The 22958-nt window shown below is 48.1% G+C and overlaps 1 long non-coding RNA gene across 1 annotated transcript in view; it reads right to left on the bottom strand.

The window, feature by feature from the left end:
• The window catches only part of LOC138581791 (uncharacterized), a 377513-nt gene that overhangs the window by 294072 nt on the left and 60483 nt on the right, over positions 1-22958 (bottom strand). The window contains exon 2 of the long non-coding RNA XR_011304787.1: positions 17505-17617. This is a non-coding gene — a long non-coding RNA (uncharacterized lncRNA). The remainder of the gene's footprint in view (positions 1-17504; positions 17618-22958) is intronic.

The raw sequence follows: 22958 nt of genomic DNA, 5'->3' as shown, positions 1-22958 counted from the left end.
TTCAGTCCAGTTCCCGCATGTAATAGCTTTTCTAATTCAAACAGGTCTGATTTTTCACCTGGAGCTGCCAGTCCAAAATGGTCCGATTGCACAGGGACATGTGTGAACAAATGATACCCAGGTAACAAAGTCACTCCACTTTACCATAGCCATGTCAGACATGTGACTACAGGACTGGGAAATGCCTAGTAAAAGTGGTGGAATGCAAACAATCTGCCTGAATGAACAAAGAAAAATAAGCAACAATGTTGTGGCAAGGTGACACTTCAAGGGCAACTGGCGTGCTGTTGGCCTAGATGTCTACTGTTGGCAGAAGGGATACTGCTATGGCCAAATGCTGCTGCGCAGAATGTATTGCATGAAGCACATGGGTGACCCAAACGACTCAGGCGCACACACCCTCACTTGGCACACAAACAGAAGCCCTCACACACACACCATGCACATGGATGACACACACATGCATGTGCACTCACCGGACAATGCCTCATAATCAGGCAGATCTCCCACACCTTGGATCTGTTCCTCCGTGACGTAGGTCCCAGCGACTGACTCATGTGGAGTGAGTTCCATGTCTTCTACTGGAGACCCACCTCCAGTCACTAGAGTTGCGGCATGACTTGAGGCCAGCTTATTCTTTGCTCTGCGCTTTAGGTCATTCCAGCGCTTATAGCAATCATTGGCTGTGCGCCTCACGATTCCAAGGGCACTTACGATGTCCGCAACGGTCTGCCAGTGTGCCTGGCGTTGTGCAGGTGTGGTCTTGGATCCTGCAACAATGACCATCTCGTTATCATGTGCGGACACATACTCGACAAGTGCATTCAGTTCGGCATCCGTGAAGCTGGGCTTCCTCGACGGGCCGGACTGTGTAGCCATGTCTGGGGCATCAGCCTGTGCCGGACGAGCACTCTTCCTCTTCCGCTTGGAAGGTGGTGGTGATCCTGAGTGTCCTGTGCCGCTCTGGACACTAGGGGCAGGAGCCCTGGTGGACTCTGTATCAGGAGTGTGGGATTGCACACTCAGCATGGGAATTGGTGCAGGCATTGGCTCAAGTGTAATGGTGTCATGTCAGCAGGATGGACTAGGACCGACACTGTCCTGGCTGGGTGTGTGAGAGCTGGGGTGGATGGAGCCGCAGCTGCCCCTGCAGCCTCTCCACCCTGCCTACTTGGGGCAGCAGATGACCTTGCTGCCCCTGATCCACGTGGCCTGATGACATCAACGTGCACCAGCACACGTGTCATAGGCCTGCTGACCTGGAAGTCAGCCATGGAGTCAGCCAGGTCTGGTGCCACAATGGGCTGGTCCAACAAGGGCTGAGCATGGATGGTGTCAGCCACATCAGCCTCAACCGCGGGGGGGATTATGGGTGCCCTTGACTGGTCCTCCACACATGGGGGGACAGGGTCAACCTGCAAGTAACAACCACGTCCCCTACCGGATCTACCACGGCCACCACTTGTGGCTCTTCCACCTTTGCCACCCTTACGCAATCCTCGCCTCCCAACCATGTCACTGATGTTAATGTGCGTATGGGAGTGGCTGTAAACTATTGTCCTGGGCAATTGGGGGTCAAAGGGGTTGGGTACCAGATGGTAATTGTACCCTAGTGCTCTAGCAAGGCTGAATGTGACCCCTGGGGAAAGATGACGGGTCACGCAACGCACAGGAAGCCCAAAAAAGGGCAACCCCTCCTAGACCACGTGTGCGGAAAAAAAAACCTGCACTACGCTGTGGCACCCAGTAACACAAGAATGAACGTATGCGTGTCACATGCAGCCTAGAATGACCTCTGAAGGGGTAGGCTACACACGGGGCAAGCACAGATGTTAGATACGTGCGTGACTCACCGTCTGCCAGGAAAAAGAGCGTGAAAAAGAAGCGCGTTTGGTTGGCAACACCCCCGCCAAAAGAAGATTTGTACGCTGTCTGAGGAGACAGGACAACAGTAGAATGGAACACTGTTTGAGGGAACAGGCCCAGGAAAACCAGAAAAAGAGAAAAAAGAGAAAAAGCTGTCAGAGGTAACAGGGAGTACGAACTTGAAACGCTGTGAAGTAAATCGCGTGTGAAACGACAAGAAGTACAGAATTCACCCACTCGCTCTCCACGAAAAGCACGTACAAGGAAATGGTGTTCTACACGTACCTTTTATGCAGGCCCACACGTCCAGCATCACTTACGCGGCGTGTACGCGCTAGGGCCATTTCCACCAATTACACGCTTTGTCACTTCTGCGTGTAGGGCCATTTCCACCAATTACACGCTTTGTCACTTCCGCGTGTACGCGCTAAGGCCATTTCCACCAATTACACGCTTTGTCACTTCCGCGTGTACGCGCTAAGGCCATTTCCACCAATTGCACGCTTTGTCACTTCTGCGTTTAGGGCCATTTCCACCAATTACACGCTTTGACACTCGGACGTGTCTTTCATTTTTTTAACACGCAACATTTCCAACGTGTGCCCTATTCAACGTGCACGTGACTTCATAGACGCGCATACGCTGGTGGCCTTTGGGCCAATGAATGTACAGTGTGCTGACGCGTTTACGCGCTAAGGGCCTTTCCTCGAATTACACGCAGACGTGTTGGATTTTCACGTGCAAAATCACTCCGTATCAAGCTGGCCACGCGTTCACACACGGAAGACCCCGCTCCTGCCCAGAAGGCCGAATTACTGCCCCCCAGAGCCCTGAGCACGCTCCCACCTGCCATCTGCTGCTGCCTGACTTCCTGCTGCCCACGTGCCCTGCCATTTGCTGCCTGCACATCAGCCAGGGGTGCTGTTGCTGTGACCACCCCTGCTGGAACCGAAGACTCCCGACTGCTTTTCCATCGCCCCACAGCCCAGCCCCAGGACCCAGTTGCCCACCCACTCCTGCCTCTGGGGTTGCCATGTCGGGCACTGCAACATCTGGCACCAGTGGCAACCCCCGGCCAAGGAGGCAGAGGGGCACCAGCTTCTCTGCCACCGAAGTAGGTGTCCTGGTGGAGCATGTCCTGGGGCAGTATGATGCCCTCTTCGGAAGGTTGCGCACCGACAAGGAAGGACGGACTCGGATCTGGATGGACATCGTGACTGCCATCAACGCAGAGGAGGTGGCAGTCTGCGACTACGAACGTGTCAAGAAGCGCTGGGAGGACTTCAGGTCCAGGACCCTCAACAAGGGGCCACTTGTCGGAAGATCAGATGAGGGTCCTGGAACGCATATCCCCAGCGCTCCACATCCAGGTCCTTGAGAAGCAGACCCGTCTGGAGTCGAGCGGTAAGTGTACATGCATACTGATTGTAAGCTGTGCTTGTGGTGGTGTGCCAGGAGTGTGCAGGTTGAACATGTATTTTTATGTGGCCAAGTAGGGGGGGTGTACAGGGCAGTGAGGGTGACACATGCGAGGAGTCTCATGTGTGACACATGGATGGTGCTTGTGTGTGTGGGCTTGCATGGCACAGGATGTGGAGGAATTATTGTCAGGTGTGACATGGATGTCGATCAAAACACTGCGACAGTTGGCGGAGGTGTACACATGCATGCAAGTTTGGTGTTGTGCGTGCATGTGTAGTGTACTCCCTATGTTGCATGTGATGTGTGGATGACATTTGGCTGCTCATGCTGTTGTATGTGAATGGATTGTGCTGGCTGTTGCAATATGGCTGTGGTATGGCTCATGTGTGCAAGTTGAAATGACATGTGTGTTGGGGATTGTGATGCCATGTCTGAGGTTTACCAATGCCACTCATGTATAACTGTCATGTGTGTATGAGTCCATTTTACAGTGCCCTGATGTCTGTGTTTTCTTTCTCCCTGTCTGCAGCGTCAACTGATGAAGAGAGCGGAGAAGGTGCTGTGGAGCACAGCAGCAGAGGTCGCACCACCAGCCGGAGACGCAAGGCCCGGATCCCCTCACAGGTTGTGATCTCGTCGGGGAGTGAGGAGTCCGGTGCCGCGTCCCAGGCCGTAGTTGCCTAGGGGAGGTCCAAGAGGCGGAGGTTGGAGTTGGACTCCTCGGCAGCAGAAGGGGCAGCTGGGACCCCACAGGGCCCAACGGAGGAAGATTGCACGGAGTCATCCAGGTTGGTGGGGGGTTTGGTGGAGGAGGAGGCCGTGCAAGCGACAGTGGCGGGGTCTGGAGGTGGAGATTCCACTGGTGCTAGTGGTGCAGTGCAGGATCAGGGACAGGAGGCAGCGCAGGCCGCCGCGGAGGTGCCTGTGTGCAATCCTGTCCCTGCTCCTGTCACTGCATCATCTTGCACCAGCAGGGATGCCTACCTCCAGACCCGTTCTCAGGGAGAGGATTGGCTTACAACACCTAGCCTTCCTCTCCCTGCGGATGTGGCTACCCTGCACCAGGTTGAGTCTGTCCAGGATGGGATGGCGTTGTGTCAACGGGCCATGCGAGCTGACCTGCAGTCTTTTCATGATGAGTCTGCACGTCTTCTCGCATGGCTCGTTGACCGCGTTGACCCACTGGGACAGCTCAGCAGGGCTGGATTCCTCCGTTTCCTGGACCTTGTTCCGACCCCCTTCTCCACAGAACCCCCTATGCCCCAGTCGTCCTCCATGCCATCACTTGGGTGCCCTGTGGAGCTGCCTCCGACCGTGCGGCCAGGCTGGTGGACAACAGATCCCTGCCACAGTCGGGAGTCGGACGTCCAGCAGGGGTGGCCACATCAACGACTGTACCCCAGCTGGAGGAGGATATGCAGGCACCATCGGACAGGGCACATGGACAGCCTCAGCTGCAGCAGCAGGAGGCTGTAGGTGGGAGCCACGATAGCTCGGGGCCTTCAACATCAGGGGGGCAGGCATCGGCCGGAGGGCAGGAGGACCCTGGACGGGAAGTGTCTTCCGTGTGGCAGCGGTTGGGCCACGCCATAGATGCGGAGCGGCGGCGGGCGGAGGAGGCGCGGCTCACGATGGTCAGGGCGGAGAACTCCATGCGGAGGGCCCTGAGGCGGGCCGAGTGCCTCGAGGCAATCCGCAGGGAGTTGGAGGTGAACATGTCGGCGTCCCTGCGGACCCTCGGGCCATGGAACAGGACCGCCTCCTGGACATAGACGACGAGTTCGATGATGCCCTGGTCCGGAACACCACTAAGTAAGCCGCTGGACTGGCCCGCCGCCATTGTATATAGTTATTTAGTGATAGGTTTCCTTTATGGTTTATTTTTATTTGGAGTCGACGGACACTGCTCCACCTTTTGTATATAGTTCCATTTTAGATAGGTTTTTTTGTAGGTTTCATTTCTTCTCTTGGGATGATGGACCCTGAATACTTTGTACATAATTGGACTTTGGATTTGGATATTTTTTTTACTATGAATATTTTTTCCCATGGAGCAATGGTTTTCTATTTCCTTTTTCCCTTCATTTCCTTTTCATGGACTTGAACTTTGGAAGATATTTTTTTGGATTATCATTTATTGATTTTAATTTGAAAAGGGACAGCCAGCTTAATTTTGTTATTATTTTACTTGTGTATTTTGGTTAATTTTGATTGCCATTGCTGTTGTTTTTAATACATTATTTGGATTTTTTCATTCTTCAATGTGTGGTTTCATCTCATTGTTTTCATGCATGTCATGATATGGGTTTTCAGGTTCACTTGCAACCATTGTGTGTGTGAGAGACACATGTGTTGATTTACATTGTTTCCATTGGAGTAGTATCATGGGCAAATGTAATACTTGGTTGTGTCTTTGGGCTGTGGTGGCTGGCCATGAGGCACATGCTTGAGGATTGTCAGGGCCTGTGGGCAGGGGGACATGAGTGGGGGCCTGGCGGAGGCTGCCCATGGTGGGTGGGGGGTGGGGGTGGTGGGAGACATGGGTGGGTGCCTGTTGGAGGGTGCCCCACACTGCTGGGGGGGTGGGGGTGGTGGGAGACATGAGTGGGGGCCTGGCAGGGGCTGCCCATGGTGGCTGGGGGTGAGGGGGTGTTAGACACGGGTGGGAGCCTGGTGGAGGGTGCCCCTGCACTGCTGGGGGGTGGGGGTGGGTGGGAGACATGAGTGGGGGCCTGGTGGAGGGTGCCCCACACTGCTGGGGGGGTGGGGGTGGTGGGAGACATGAGTGGGGGCCTGGCGGAGGGTGCCCCTGCACTGCTGGGGGGGTGGGGGTGGGTGGGAGACATGAGTGGGGGCCTGGTGGAGGGTGCCCCACACTGCTGGGGGGGTGGGGGTGGTGGGAGACATGAGTGGGGGCCTGGCGGAGGGTGCCCCTGCACTGCTGGTGGGGTGGGGGCGGTGGGAGACATGGGTGGGGGCCTGGTGGAGGGTGCCCCACGCTGCTGGGGGGGTGTGGGTGGTGGGAGACATGAGTGGGGGCCTGGCGGGGGCTGCCCATGGTGGCTGGGGGGTGGGGGAGTGGTAGACATGGGTGGGAGCCTGGTAGGGGCTGCCCCTGCACTGCTGGGGGGTGGGGGTGGGTGGGAGACATGAGTAGGGGCCTGGTGGGGGCTGCCCATGGTGGGTGGGGTGGTGGTAGACATGGGTGGGAGCCTGGTGGAGGGTGCCCCACATTGCTGGGGGAGTGGGGGTGGGTGGGAGACATGAGTGGGGGCCTGGCGGAGGCTGCCCATGGTGGCTGGGGGGTGGGGGTGGTGGGAGACATGGGTGGGGGCCTGGCGGAGGGTGCCCCACACTGCTGGGGGGGTGGGGGTGGTGGGAGACATGAGTGGGGGCCTGGCGGGGGCTGCCCATGGTGGCTGGGGGGTGGAGGGGTGGTAGACACAGGTGGGAGACTGGTGGAGCGTGCCCCTGCACTGCTGGGGGGTGGGGGTGGGTGGGAGACATGAGTGGGGGCCTGGTGGAGGGTGCCCCTGCACTGCTGGGTGGGTGGGGGTGGTGGGAGACATGAGTGGGGGCCTGGTGGAGGGTGCCCCTGCACTGCTGGGGGGGTGGGGGTGATGGGAGACATGAGTGGGGGCCTGGCGGAGGGTGCCCCTGCACTGCTGGGTGGGTGGGGGTGGTGGGAGACATGGGTGGGGGCCTGGTGGAGGGTGCCCCACACTGCTGGGGGGGTGGGGGTGGTGGGAGACATGAGTGTGGGCCTGGCAGGGGCTACCCATGGTGGCTGGGGGGTGGGGGAGTGGTAGACATGGGTGGGAGCCTGGTGGGGGCTGCACCTGCACTGCTGGGGGTGGGGGTGGGTGGGAGACATGAGTGGGGGCCTGGTGGGGGCTGCCCATGGAGGCTGGGGGGTGGGGGTGGTGGTAGACATGGGTGGGAGCCTGGTGGAGGGTGCCCCACACTGCTGGGGGGGTGGGGGTGGGTGGGAGACATGAGTGGGGGCCTGGCGGAGGCTGCCCATGGTGGCTGGGGGGTGGGGGTGGTGGGAGACATGGGTGGGGGCCTGGTGGAGGGTGCCCCTGCACTGCTGGGGGGTGGGGGTGGTGGGAGACATGAGTGGGGGCCTGGTGGAGGGTGCCCCTGCACTGCTGGGGGGGTGGGGGTGGTGGGAGACATGAGTGGGGGCCTGGTGGAGGGTGCCCCCGCACTGCTGGAGGGGGGTGGGGTGGTGGGAGACATGGGTGGGGGCCTGGTGGAGGGTGCCCTGCACTGCTGGGGGGTGGGGGTGGTGGGAGACATGAGTGGGGGCCTGGTGGAGGGTGCCCCTGCACTGCTGGGGGGTGGGGGAGGGGTGGGAGACATGAGTGGGGGCCTGGTGGAGGGTGCCCCTGCACTGCTGGGGGGGTGGGGGTGGTGGGAGACATGAGTGGGGGCCTGGCGGAGGGTGCCCCTGGATGCTGGGGGGTGGGGGTGGAGGGAGACATGAGTGGGGGCCTGGTGGAGGGTGCCCATGGTGGCTGGGGGGTGGGGGGGTAGACACGGGTGGGAGCCTGGTGGAGGGTGCCCCTGCATTGCTGGGGGGTGGTGGTGGGTGGGAGACATGAGTGGGGGCCTGGTGGAGGGTGCCCCACACTGCTGGGGGGGTGGGGGTGGGTGGGAGACATGAGTGGGGGCCTGGCGGAGGCTGCCCATGGTGGCTGGGGGGTGGGGTTGGTGGGAGACATGGGTGGGGGCCTGGTGGAGGGTGCCCCACACTGCTGGGGGGGGTGGGGGTGGTGGGAGACATGAGTGGAGTCCTGGCGGGGGCTGCCCATGGTGGGTGGGGGGTGGGGATGGTGGGAGACATGGGTGGGGGCCTGGTGGAGGGTGCCCCACACTGCTGGGGGGGTGGGGGTGGTGGGAGACATGAGTGGGGGCCTGGTGGGGGCTGCCCATGGTGGCTGGGGGGTGGGGGGGTGGTAGACACGGGTGGGAGCCTGGTGGAGGGTGCCCCTGCACTGCTGGGGGGTGGGGTGGGTGGGAGACATGAGTGGGGGCCTGGTGGGGGCTGCCCATGGTGGCTGGGGGGTGGTGGTGGTGGGAGACATGAGTGGGGGCCTGGTGGAGGCTGCCCCACAGTCCTGGGGGTGGGGGTGGGGGGGAGACATGAGTGGGGGCCTGGCGGAGGCTGCCCATGGTGGGTGGGGGGTGGGGTGGTGGGAGACATGGGTGGGGGCCTGGTGGAGGGTGCCCCATACTGCTGGGGAGGTGGGGGTGGTGGGAGACATGAGTGGGGGCCTGGCGGAGGCTGCCCATGGTGCCTGGGGGGTGGGGGTGGTGGGAGACATGGGTGGGGGCCTGGTGGAGGCTGCCCCACAGTGCTGGGGGGTGGGGGTGGTGGTAGACATGGGTGGGAGCCTGGTGGAGGGTGCCCCACACTGCTGCGGGGGTGGGGGTGGGTGGGAGACATGAGTGGGGGCCTGGGCGAGGGTGCCCCTACACTGCTGGGGGTTGGGGGTGGGTGGGAGACATGAGTGGGGGCCTGGTGGGGGCTGCCCATGGTGGCTGGGGGTGGGGGTGGTGGGAGACATGAGTGGGGGCCTGGTGGAGGCTGCCCCACAGTGCTGGGGGGTGGGGCGGTGGTAGACATGGGTGGGAGCCTGGTGGAGGGTGCCCCACACTCTGGGGGGGTGGGGGTGGGTGTGAGACATGAGTGGGGGCCTGGCGGAGGCTGCCCATGGTGGGTGGGGGGTGGGGGTGGTGGGAGACATGGGTGGGGGCCTGGTGGAGGGTGCCCCACACTGCTGGGGGGTTGGGGTGGTGGGAGACATGAGTAGGGGCCTGGCGGTGGCTGCCCATGGTGGGTGGGGGGGGGTGGTGGTAGACATGGGTGGGAGCCTGGTTGGGGCTGCCCATGGTGGCTGGCGGGTGGGGGTGATAGGGGACATGAGTGGGGGCCTGGTGGAGGGTGCCCCACTCTGCTGGGGGGGTGGGGGTGGGAGACATGAGCAGGTGTGCAGGGTAGTCCCCTGTTTTTTGGGCTGCCTGCAGGGGCCGTTGAAGGTGTACAGGAAACACCTGTGAGGACCCACCCAGCCTAATCGCGTGTGTAACTTCCCGCGCACCCCTGTAATACACGTACCCAGTCAAATCGCGTGTGATAATTCCCGCGCACCCCTGTAATACACGTACCCAGCCAAATCGCGTGTGATTATTCCTGCGCACCACTGTAATACACGTACCCAGCCAAATCGCGTGTGACAATTCCCGCGTACCCCTGTAATACACGTACCCTGGCTAATCGCGTGTAAAACTTCACGCGTACCCCTGTCATACACGACCCAGCCAAATCGCGTGTGATAATTCCTGCGTACCCCTGTAATACACGTACCCTGGCTAATCGCGTGTAAAACTTCACGCGTACCCCTGTCATACACGTACCCTGGCTAATCGCATGTAATACTTCCCGCGTACCCCTGATATGAACGTTACCCGCTTTGCGTTGGCAGCCCTGTAAACTGGTCCAGGGTTGGCGCAGCCCTTTGCGATGATTTAGCGATTTTGATGGCTTTTCCTTGCGCGAGGGCGTTCTTGGGGGCGTTACTGGCGTTGCTGCAGGGTCGCTGCGATACTCTGCGCCACGGCTGGTTTGGGAGCCTGAAATCCATGAATCCGCTGTGCGCGGAAATCGGTTTTGGCGCACGCGCCTGGCGCAGACAATCGCACGCGGACACTCTGCGCCAGCCGCTTGCGACACTTTTCTGCGAAATTCTATGAATTACCCTGTATGTCGTGCTGTTGCTTGTTGACACATAGGGAGTGGCATTTTATTTATTTATTTACTAACATTTATAGAGCACACAGCAGCCCAAAGGCATTGTGGCGCTGGTACAAGACATCAAACTTAGTTACAAAATACATTATGGGGACATGGTAAAAATGTACGAAGGCATGGTTATAAAACAACGTTCTTGGTTACAGCTAGGCAGATGTCCTAGTTGCAGCTAGACAGTGTTCTTGGTTATAGCTAGACATAGGTAGTTACATGAGGAGGTGAGAGGGGGAGGTCAGGAGGGCTGTGTTAGTTGAAGAGTGTAGTTTTCAGCATTTTCTGGAAGGCTGTGAGGGACATCTCTGCTCTGATGGAGTTGGGGAGGGTGTTCTGTAGTTTGGGTGCTATATGAGGGAACCTGATCCCACTTGCATTGGCCCTTTTGATTGAGGGGACATGCAGTTGGTTGGCATGGCTGGATCTTTTGGGACATGAGGAAGCACCTCTACCGATGATTTCTGATAGATATGGCGGGGCTGTGAGGGTAAGGCACTTATGTGTGATGGTAAGGGTCTTAAAGGTATTGCGGTCCTTGGTGGAGAGCTAATGAGCGGCTCGTCTAGCCTGTGAGATATGGTCTCTCTCATGGATGTTTAGAGCCGCCCTAAGGGCATTGTTTTGTGTGACATGGAGTCTTTTTCGTTTTTTTGCTGAGGTGCCTGCTAGGAGAACATTGCAATAGTCTAGCTTGGTCCCAATGGTGGCTCTAGCTATTGAAAGGCAGTTCTGTTTGGAGATGAAGGACTTTACAGCATTTATGAGCATGGTGGTGTAGGCAGAGTCTGACGCAATGGCACTGACCTGTCAGGTCATAGACAGTGTTGAGTCTAAGTAGACCCCTAAGGTCTTAACTGATGAGGAGACCGGGATGATGGATTTCTCGATGCTGAAGTTGCCGCACTGGTCATCGAGTTTGGAAAGTGTTTCTTTGTGGGCCGATAATGATGATCTCGGTTTTTATCCCTGTTGAGACATAACCCGTTTGCCGCCATCTAGGCTTGGATGGTTTTGTATATCATATGGAGGACTGCAGCATCTTGGCCGTAGGATCGCGAGAGAGGAAGGAGTACCTGAGTATCATCAGCATAGTTGGTATAAGCTATGCCGACGAAGTCCAATTTGTCGAAGAGCAGCTATGTGAACAAGTTGGAGAGGGTGGGCACTGTGCATGACCCCGGGGGGACTCGACAGTGGATGGTGGTAGGGTCTGCATTGGCTTGGTCTGAGAAAACCTTCATGGCTCTTCCTTCTGAGAATGATGTAATCCAGGAGGATGCATCTTTGGAAAATTGTGCCGCATGTGTGAGGTGTGATGTAAGGATCTTGTGATCAACAGGATCAAAGGCGGCCGAGAGATCCAGAAGTAGGAGGAGGGCTGGTTTACCTTTGTCCATCATTTGTGTTATTTGTTTTTTTAGATCTAGGAGGGCAGTTTCTGTGCTGTGACCTTTGCGCAATCCTGATTGTCTTTTGCCAAGAATGGAGTTAGATTTGAGGAAATGTTGGATCTGGTTATGTGCCGCTTTATCCAGGATTTATAGGAGGAACGGGACGGTGATGATGGGTCGGTAGTTGTTCGGGGAGGTGGGATGTAGAGAAGGTTTTTTAGAAGTGGTCGCAGCCAGACTTCTTTGAGGCTGATGGGACGGTGCCAGTAGCGAAAGACGCGTCAATGAACGCTGTCAGAAGAGGTGCCACGGAGTGAGCACATTCTTTAATAATGCTGGGGGGACAAATGTCTCCTTTACATGTGGAAGGTCATGTCATACACTTATAGTTTGTCTGTGGAGCTGATATGCAGTATGGGTTGTATTTCTTTTTTTAACATTGTCTCGTTGAATTGTTGGCATTAAGGACATGCATTTTAGATTTTGTTGCATTCATTTTTCCACGACATAAGGAGCAGATGTGTTTCGCCCATATAGCTCATGGATTAGTCTAGTATTTAAGATGGATTTTGCATATTTCATAAGTAGACCAGTTCTAATGTTTTTTTAAATGTTAGCACAGGTGAGGTCTACAGACTGATACATGTTTTGAGTAAGTTATCTGTACAGAAAATGTTGCCAGAGATTTAAATTTCCAAAGCTGTCGATTGTGTTGCAGCATTTCCTATGTCCTAATGTTTTGGAAATAGGTTGACCTTTTACTGGTCTTCTTGCATTCTGAGGTGAATTAAAGGAAATATGACATTGGAAGCCATGCTTACCTCATCTAATAGGAGCACTTTCTTTTTTTCTGGTTTCTGCATACTTCAGTAGCAGCCTCTGCTGACAATTTGTAGTATTTATTTTGGTGTTCTACTGGAAGGAGGAGTAGTTGGTGTAATGCTACACCTCATATGTTGTGGGCAGCTAACCCTGTGGGGGCTGTTACAACAGCCAATATGTTGTTGTTTGATAAGGTTTTTAGAAATGTGCTGATTATTTTAATTAAGAATGTTTCACCAGAACCGGTTTCACCACTTACATACAGGAGCAGAGGTGTATAATTGTTACAGCTACACAATTTAGTTTCATGTTTAAAACCATGTTCAATTTCTTCAGTGACCTCTAGATAAATGGTGAGTTGTTCATCATTTAGCTTTGATTTGAGCACTGACAAGTCTTCAGATTGTTTATATTTACACATGGTATTTTCAACCCCAGTTATGGCTATTTTTGCTTCATTTAGAATTTCAAGGTTCACCAAGTGGTTCTTGGCCTCCTGTAAAGGAAGTTTGCCCTTAGGAGTGTCTTTGTCTAGTTGAGCGTCAATTTCATCCTCTTGTTGGTGCTCATTGTCCATCGTTTCTTTATATTGTTTGCAATTGGCATTTGTTATACTGCTTTCATTTGCTTTGAATGCAGTTTCAAACGAGTCATAGTCACCTACTAATTCTTCTTCTTTTCTCCAAGGTTTAAAAAGTTGTAGTAGGGCCATGTGATACAGTTCTCTGTGTTGTGGAGATTTAAATGATAACTGTATATGATTAATTAGGCTGGGTTTGGTAAGTTCTTCTAGGCTTCCTTCACAAGTTGAGACTGAATATTTGCCAGTTGTCTCATCTGGTGTGACATTGTTTTTGTAGGAGTAGTTTGGGGCTATGTCGTACAAGCACATGTTTTCCAAAGCAGTACTTCTATTTGGATAGTATGTGTCAATTAATTTGTTTTTTAAAATCTTTTGGCTTTTGGGATTATTTGTGGCTATTGTCCCTATCTCTTGGTAGGATTTCAGTACTCTTTTTTGGGATGAAGCTGGACCAAGCTTTAGCCAGACAATGGGGGTCATTACGAGTAGGGCGGTAAGGGATACCGGGTAGCGGTAAGGAGACCTGTGCCGGTGGTCCCCTAACACCCTATTCCGAGGTCCCTTGGAGGGAACCGTAAGGAACGTGTGGTCTGACCACACATCCCTTACGGGTCTCGCTAAGGGACCAGGGCGCTATTAACGGGCTTGCCATTCGCCAGCCCGTTATTAGACCCTCCCCCTTCCCATGGAGCCCTATGGGTGCTCAAATGGGAATGGGGAATGGTTTGTTCAATGGGGATTTACCTGTCCCGCCAGGGTCGGACTACACCGGTAAGTCCCCATTGAACAACACCGGTGCCAGACCCGTTAAAGGAGGCAGTCATGGCGCAAATAGCCGCATGACTACCTCCAATCTCGGAATGAGGCCCAATTTGTTCAGATTTGCCATATAAGGCTGTACCTGTTAAACTGTATGCAGCTTTGTAACACCCACATTCTCTATGGTTGTACAATTTTTGTGACAGTGTTTTGTCAGATCATATATCATCCCAGAGGTCTTTTAGCTCTGTTTTCTCAGCTTTGGTGAGATAGCCTGTGACATATCTTGGAACTGCAGTGGAATTGTCTGCAATGTATTATATGTCTATGTTTGCATTCCACAAGAGGGCAATGATTGCATTGTAATCATTGATGTACTTGGATGCTTCATCCCTTTTAATGTTGTATGTGTTATAGGGGATTTGCCTTTTACGCAGTGTCTAACAGAAGACATCAAGCTATTTACTTGTCCTTCTTTACAAACTGATCTGGGGAAGTCAAAGCAACATTTTATATAGTATTTACCTTTGTTTTTATATCTGCGTCGGCAGTATTTGCCACACTTATGTTTTGGAAGTGCAAGATTTGTGTACTTAAGTCACTATCTGTGGGTTCTGAAGGGATGTCGCAGGTAATGTATTTTTCAATAAACTGTAAAATAGTGGCGTCACTGTCATGACCAAATTTGGGAAAGTCTTTTATCCACAAAAGCATGTGGATTTGTGGTGCTCCTCTGCATTTATAGTCATTTCTCCAAAAGAAATGGTGCCCTTCTCCGAGCGAAGGGGTATTTTTTATTGCAGATAAAGTGCAGCATAGTAATGAAGTGATGGTGAAAGTACCCTGATACATTAACACAGTCAAGATAACAGAGTTCTCCTGGTGTTTTTATATCTATTCCCTCATTATATTGGCTTGCAGTGCATAAGAAGTTGTCCAAGTCATCCCATGCGTACTCTGCAAAACTTAAAGTAACAAACCATGAGGGTGGGCCTAGGTTCCTTAGCATACAACGTACATCAGCGTGACATCGGAAGCAGTATTCTTTTGTACCATGCATGTTTCCCAAGAGATTTGTGATACTTGACTGCAAAACCTCATCTTTATCTTTTATCTTTTGAAGCAGTTGGGTAGCGGACATGTATTAAATATTAGAGCCTGGTTTTGATGTGTGTGCAACTACATAACATCGAGTTTCTAGTTCACTTTCAAACAGGAGGTGAAAAATATATTGTACATTTTATCTGAATCTGGAGTCTTCAGAATACATTCGTAAAGAGCGATATTCTGATGCACTAATTTGTGTGGACCTTTCATCATATCTTCCTCCTTTTCATGTAGGAAAGAGTAGAGGAAAAGAAAGTGCTTCTACACTTTATTCCCATATGCTCATTGGGGATCCTTTGGCTTGACGCATTTGATAGGTTTCAAATGCATCTTCAACTGTGTCATTGGAGTATAGTGGGTGATTTGTATACTGGTCTAAAATGTTGGCTGCAGTAACAGGATCTACATGTTCAAATTGGCCAGTTGCTGGTGAATCTTGAATTATTTGGGTGGTTTCTCTTAGGTTTTCCTCTATGTTTATATCTTTGTAGTATTCATTGTTTTCTTTTAGATATTGTAGGGCTTGTCTAGCTTTGTTTTAAGTCTATTAGTTGTTGGCAAATTATTTTGTCTTCTGTTGGCACACCATTAACTAGTACAATCAAAGATTGATTTATTGATCATTGTACTCCTAGAGTTTCTACATTTTATTTCAGATCTAATGGCAAATATACTACTTTTCCATGGATTCCCTTTACTTACTCGGATTGAGGATATGTGGCTGATTTCAGATGAAGGCGTACTATAGCTTGAAAAGGGTGTACAGTTTGGATTGTAATGCTCTCATACAAGTTAAGTTGTTGGAGAGCTTTTGGAGGTGGCACTATTTCTAAGTTATTAGTGATAGCATGTGATGGCATTTGGTCATTATCAAGCTTTGAGTTGCAGTACGTGCAACCTATTGAGGGGTCAGTTGATTTGTATTTAGTTTCTGCTGTTAGATATAAAGCTAATTGGAACCATTGGGATTCCTTATTGTCCTCTATTTTGTAGGCTATATCTTCTATTGTTGTGTTCTGTTTATAAAAGGTTCTGTGACAACAGACACATACTTGGTCTAGTATTTCAGCAGATGTGTTTTGAAATGTAGCTATTTCTTTTTTGTTTGTGTTTCTTAGGAGGTTGGTGTTTGTGAGGTTTTCGGGAATGGTTTCTGAAGTTGTTGAATTTTCGAAGTCAACTTCAGTTCCAAAGTATTTACTTTGGATGTGCTCTATTTCTTGAAGCAGTTATTTGGTTGTTCCATGTGGGGGAATGCTATTTAAATGTTGTAGTTCTAGAGCAGGACTTTTTGCATAGTATAGTCTATGCACAAGATTCTGTATAGCGGAATGGTGTGTTGCTAACAATTTGATGTGGTAGAAGGTACATTTGCAACTAGTTAGTAAAAAATGCAGGCTAATGAATGTCATTGAAGTCCAGTGTGGCTGTCCACTGGACAAGAGTCCATGGTTTTTAAAGTTTTCATTTGACTTTTGTCTGTTAGTTTCACATAGTGATTGAGGAATTGTCGTAAAGATTTAAAGGATTGCTGGCATACGTTACAAATTGAGCTGCATATCCATTTGTACACTGGACGGTTTGGGTGAAAGGAGTATTTTGTTGAATGTTTGTTGGAGAAGTTTTTTCTATAAGGGTTTCTTTTGGCATAATGGTGTCTCCTACCATTTCATGCCCTTGACCATTACTGTCTATTGCAATAATGTTTTGTTGTTCTTGTTTATAAGCCTCTATGGTTCTGTGCTGCTTGTGTGAATCATTTCACTTTCACAGAAGTTTGAAAAGGTATCTTTATTGACATTGTGCATATTTAGAAGTCATTTATGTAATGTATTGATTAATTTAGTTAGTGGTTTCATTCTGTTTAAAATTAATATAAACAATTTCCTCTCCAGTAGAAATGCGCTGTCAATTAGAGCTTCAAGGATTAGTCTCTTCCTGTTGTTTTTAAGGGTAGATATTGACTTTTGAGCTGTTTTTGTAAGATTGTGAAGAACCCTACGGTGGAACATTTTTTATAACATACATTTTGTTGGATTTCTTTACTGTGACTACATTAACACTGCTAGATACAGTGTTAAGTTCATTAGCTTGTCTGTTTTAATTTGCACAGATTTCTTTATTTTTAGTTTTTGCAAGAGGGGCCCTGCCTTTTTTAGGTGTGGCTGGTTTCGTTTTGTTGAGTGAGGTTACTAGCTCTTCTGCTTTCATGTTTTCTATAATTTGCTTTAGATGTGGATGACTATATGGTTTGCTTTTATTCTTATTTGCTCTATTTTTACTTTCTTTTCTACAGAGTTGCTTTTTAGCAGGCACTTGTTGTGTCTGGTGGGAAAAGAGAACGTCTGAGTTTGAAAGTTTTGGAATGTATATGTATGTATTGTGAATGGGTATGTAGGTGCGATTGAAGAGGTTAAAAGAGTGCTGTTTGATTGCGAGGTGGCAAACTAGGTGTGGTTAGGAAGGTTGTGAGATTAAGAGTCTATAGAGGTGTGATGGCATTGGGCTACTAAGTAAGGGAGTGGTGGTGTGATTGAAACAGTAGGGACATTCTGATGTTTTCAGGAAAGTAGTGGGGTTTGCAATGGTGGTGTTTAGATGGGAATAGAAAGAGTGTCAATGGTGCAATATAATGAGTTTGAGTTAATGAAATATTGGTAAGAAAAGAGTAGTATGGGGTAATATATAGTGGAACTGTACTGCTGCAATTATATACATATACATGGTCCATTAATGTACTTACTTTGTAGGATGTTTGTATGTTTATGAATGTATAGGGCACACCAAACCCTTGGGTAACTGTGATGTGAAGGGTATTCTTTTTTCGGTACTTGTCTTCGGCAATGTGCTTCTTTCCTGTAATTGTAAAAGAAAGGTAGTGGGCATATGTGGTAATGGTGAAGTACATTTAGTAAGCATGAAGTACATTTAGTAAGAAATGTTTATTTATGAAGGTAGTAGGAGTTGTGAAAAAGACCTTTAGAAATGTTTGTTGTTAGGAGCATTTTCTGAAAGTTAAGAAATGCAAATGTGCATTCATAGAAGCTCTGTGTGTAATTGTAAAAGAGGAGAAAAGTTGATGGAAAAGATGTGTATTACAGTTTTAAATGGCACTTGGTGAGTGGAAGTTTAAGATGTTAGGAGTATATGCATACTTGCCAACATGATGCATTCTAATCTGTAGGTGTTTATGTAGTCCTAGATTTTTAGTTTGCATTCTGGGACTTGTAATTCAACTTTTCCTATTATAAAAGTTGGAGTACAAGTCCCAGACTGTAGAGAAATAATTAGAAAGATAAGCACCTACAGATTGGAATGAGTGATGTTGCGATGTATGGATGTACTGCCAACATATAAAACTGGCACACACTGACACTTAAAAATGGTCTACAAACATATTCTATCTGCTTTTCCTTTCTTTTATGAAAAAGTGACACACAGTGCTGCTGTAAATGCACCTATGCATTTTTTTACGTTCATGAAATTGCTCTTAAAAAGAAATTGTTTTAAACGCAGAGCATTGTAATTATTTGCTCCTTCATGTAAGCAGGTGCTGAATGCAGGAATGCATGACATTTGCTAGAGTGGTTCAAAAAAGAGAATATGCTTGCTGAGAAGCTTATTACAGGGTAAGTAGCAGTAACCCTCTCCCCCCTCTCCCTGTCCCTCTCTCTCTCTCTCTCTCTCTCTTTCCCCTCTCTCTCTCTGTATATATACATATATATATATGCATATATATATATATATATGCATATATATATATGTATATGTATATATATATATATATATATATATATATATATATATATATATATATATATATATATAAACAGAAGGAAAAAAGAAAGCGGAATATCGCTTCCTGGATGGCACTCTTCCTCAATCATTAAAAATCATCCAGACACGTCAAAAAAGGATCTCCATCAAACGTCCTTTATTTGTAAAGCATGGTGGACAAGTTGCACAGGAGAGAACAAAAAGAACTACGCGTTTCACCCGAGAGGGCTTCGTCTGGTTGTAAACATAAATGACAGGCTTCCCATTTAAACACTCGTGCATGCAAGAAAGAAGTCCTTCTTTACTTTCCCTTATGTTTCCTTCTCAAACCCAATGTATGTTTCTCTGAGTGACATCTTGGAATGGTAAAAAGTATATACATATATGTCCTGCATCCAATGTGTTACTTCTAAAAATGTTACAAAAGTAGCCCATCAGATATTCATGGGCTAATGTATTATCCCCATATCTATAAAGTGCATTGTGCAGTATGACAATGTGTGTTTCCACACATTTCAAAACGTTTGTACTGTTATAGGTCATGTATTACCAAATTCTTCAAAATATGACCAAACATTCTTTTAAGAGTAAGCCATTTCCATTTAAGTTACCACAACATAAAATCTCAAATGCCATTACCAAAAGTGCAAAGTGCATTATAGCTGCCAATGTTTCCAATTTGTCAAGTCTCTAATATCTTGAATAAAGTGCTTAGTGCACGATAGCATCGATTAAAATGCTTTTTTTGCAACACAATTATCTCTCAGTATTACAGGGGGTAAAACATAGTTATTTCTCATCCTTAAGAATATAGTACAATAGCCAGCATAATAATTAATATTTCATCCCCTCTACTGTTGCTTCAATGCAGGATAAAGTGCAATATGTATGATAGCAGCAGATATTCTATATCATATAAATGACTAATGATACAAATAAAGTGCTAGGTGCCACATAGCAAACTTGCCAAGGTTTACACTGGTTATAAAAAATGGTGTTCCTATTTGGATAAAGTGTTTAGTGCATTTTGTATATAACTTAACTAGGATGTTTATGAATACATTCTGCTTATTCACAGCAAATATTCTGTATTATATGCATGGCAAGTGTTACAGATAAAGTACTTAGTGCAAACTTACAATTTTGACAAGGTTTATAAAAATGGTATTCCTATTTAGGTAAGGTGCTTAGTGCATTTTTTTAGGGGACAGGGAGAAAGGAAACAATAAAAATGATGCATTTACCAAGTGTCTAAAAAAGAGAGCCTATAATGGATTGAAAATATAACCGTATTTCAACAAATATATATGTGATGATTTTAAAAAGCCTCCTACACGTTAAAAAATGTGTAAGGACTGTTGTATATAACAGTGTGTTAAAAGAAAGCATATGTCAAGGAACACCAGACCTGCGATGGCCTCATAGTCTGGGAAAAAGCATTCATATACTTATGAACAGGCATAAGACAGATAATTTGAAAAACATCACAAAAATCAAGGAACCACTTCTAATTTCCCACAAATGTGTAGAGTTCCTCGTCCTTGTTGTGACCATCTGGGTATTTGGTTTGATAATCAACAATATATTTACATTCAGTTTGTCTCAATCTCAATTCTCGATTACCCCCTCTCGGATTTGGTAAGATTTTATCTATGCCAAAATATTTAAACGAGGAGACATCACCATTGTGGTTTTCCTCAAAATGCTTGGCTAGGGGGTAGGTTGGATCTTTATTTTTAATCGCACGAAGATGTTGCAGGATCCGTAGTTTTACTTCTAATTTCGTACTGCCTATGTACCATAAATTACATCCACATGTTATCACATAAACCACATAAGTTGTTACACAGGTAATATGTTTTTTGATAGTCACTTCCTTCTTAGTTCGAGGATGTATATAGTTCTTCAAGGACACCCCATATTTACAGGCCTTGCATTTGGTACATTTGTAAAAACCCCCCTGATTGCTTAGTAGCCATGGATTTGATATCTGTATCGGGGTCGAGAAAAGGCTTGGTGATAATTCTGATTGGAGCGATTTTGCTTTCCTAAAGGTCACACTAGCATTCTTCTGAATATGGCCTGCGATGTCTGGATCTCTCTGTAATAACGCCCATCGTTTGGCCAGAATTTTTTTAATGTCTTTGGCCCCATTATTGTAAGTTGTGATGAAGCGTATGTTATCAGGTTTTGTTTCCAGTAGCTTCAATTCATTTTTCTCCTTATTTCTTCTGAAAATCTCAGCTCGTGTCTGTTTCGTGCATTGGTTAAATGCACTATTGATAGTCGATTTCTTGTAACCTCTTGCCATAAAATTCTTTGCTGTGATTTTGGCATTTTTTTCAAAGGTTTCGTTTTCACTAGAGTTCCTTTTCATTCTTAAGAATTCGCCATAGGGTATATTATTTTTTAGGCATTTCAGATGTGCACTCTTGGCATGAAGCAGTGAATTGGTGCTTGTTGGTTTCCTATAAGTTTCAGTCATCAGTACTTCATTCTTTACTGAGATCTTGATATCCAAAAATATTACCTCTGAAAGATCATGCTGTTCGGTAAATTTCAAATTGGTATCATGTGTATTCAAGATGTTAAAGAAAACCATCCATTCTTGTTCACTGCCATCCCATAGTATAAATAAGTCATCAATGTAACGGCGCCAAAGGATCACTTTGTTGGTGTGTATTGATAATGTTTCCTCTGAGAATAGTTTTGCTTCCCAGGCTCCCATAAATAGGTTCGCATATGTTGGTGCTACCGTCGTGCCCATTGCTGTACCACACAATTGTTTGTAATATTGGCCGTCAAACATAAAGGCATTGTGTGTGAGACAAAAGTAAAGCATGCCCAGTAACATTTGTGAATGATCTCTAAAACTTAGTGATTTGCTAGATAGAAAACTTTTGATGGCTTCCATTCCTTCTTGATGTTTGATACATGTATATAGAGATATCACATCCAGCGTTACTAGTAAATACCCCGGTCTCCATGGTATTAGATCGACTTGTTGGAGAAAATCAGATGTATCCTTAACATATGATGGCAGTGTCTGGACAAATGGAAACAAGAAATGATCCTGGTATTTTGACGTATTCTCCAATAGAGAATCAATAGATGCCACAATAGGCCTTCCTGGTGGTGTTCTTTTACATTTGTGGATTTTTGGTAAAAAGTGTATTATTGGTAATATTGGAAACTCCTTTGTTAGAAAAGCCTTTTCTCGTGTATTCAAGAGGCCCATCTCATGCCATATTTTAAGCTTTTGATCATATTCCATTTTGTAAGCCTTGTAAGGATTTGCTGGTAACTTTTCATAATTATCCAGTTGTCTCAATTGACGTAGTGCTTCTCGCTTGTAATTTTCTGTTTTCAAAATCTCAATATTTCCTCCCTTATCTGATGACCGTATGACAATTGTTCCATCTTGTTTTAAATTCTTTATGGCTATATATTCTTTTGAAGTTATGTTGTGATATATTTTCTTTTTGGCAGAGGCCAGTTTCTTCAAATCGTCTATGATTAGATCCTCAAAAAGGTCTATATGTGCCATATTGTTGGTCGGGGGGATAAATCTCGATTTTTTCTTTAAAGTGCTTGGTGCTGGCATGTTGGTAAGGAGATTTTCCGGTACGTTGGAGGACCATGCCAAATCAGATGTACTCATGTCTGTCTCATCTTTGTCTGCTTGTAATTCTGATAAAGTGCACAACGCTGGTATGTCTCTGATGGCAAGGGCCGATGGTATTTCTAATTCTGAGTGACTGGATGTATCGTTGGTGTCAACTCCTGCAAAGAATTTTGCCAGCCTTAGTTTTCTAATGAATAGATGTAAGTCCACTCTGCATTGCGTATAATCAAAGTTAGATGTCAGACAAAAAGATAAACCTTTGGACAGAACTTGAATTTCTGTGTCTGTTAATATTCTTTCTGACAAATTGACGACTTGTGCGTTTTGAGTCATCATCATTGCTTCTGTTTCTTGACCTTCCCAGACCGTGTCTGCCGGGCTCCGGATTGGTCTCTCTTTTTTGGATTTGCCTTGGCCCCTTCTCCCCCGTCTGTTCTTCCTCTTGTGTATTTCGACTGGTTCCTGCCTTGCATGTTCTTCCCGACCTGGTGCAGGAGTTTCATCTCTTCTAAAAAATTCAATTTTGGCAGTGGTTCATTCGTACCACTTGAGGTCGAAATATCCGAGGATGAACCTGCACTCATTTCTATCTCCGATTCCTCATCTGATAAAGCTGCGATCGAATTCTGTTTTTGATCTTGTATTCCCTTTCTGATAGAATCATATTTTTTAGAGAAGGTATAAATCCTTCCAGTGGCATAGTCCTCCTTGTCACGTAGGAATTTCCTCTGTTTCCTTTCCTTTATCTCTTCCTCATACTTATTGATGTTTTTATCCATCTGTATTTTAAGCTCA

Source organism: Ambystoma mexicanum, chromosome 3q, assembly GCF_040938575.1.
Source record: "Ambystoma mexicanum isolate Mex_15411 chromosome 3q, UKY_AmexF1_1, whole genome shotgun sequence".
NCBI lineage: Eukaryota > Metazoa > Chordata > Amphibia > Caudata > Ambystomatidae > Ambystoma > Ambystoma mexicanum.
Note: the sequence above shows the minus strand (reverse complement) of the source record. Positions and strands in the feature narration are given on the sequence as shown.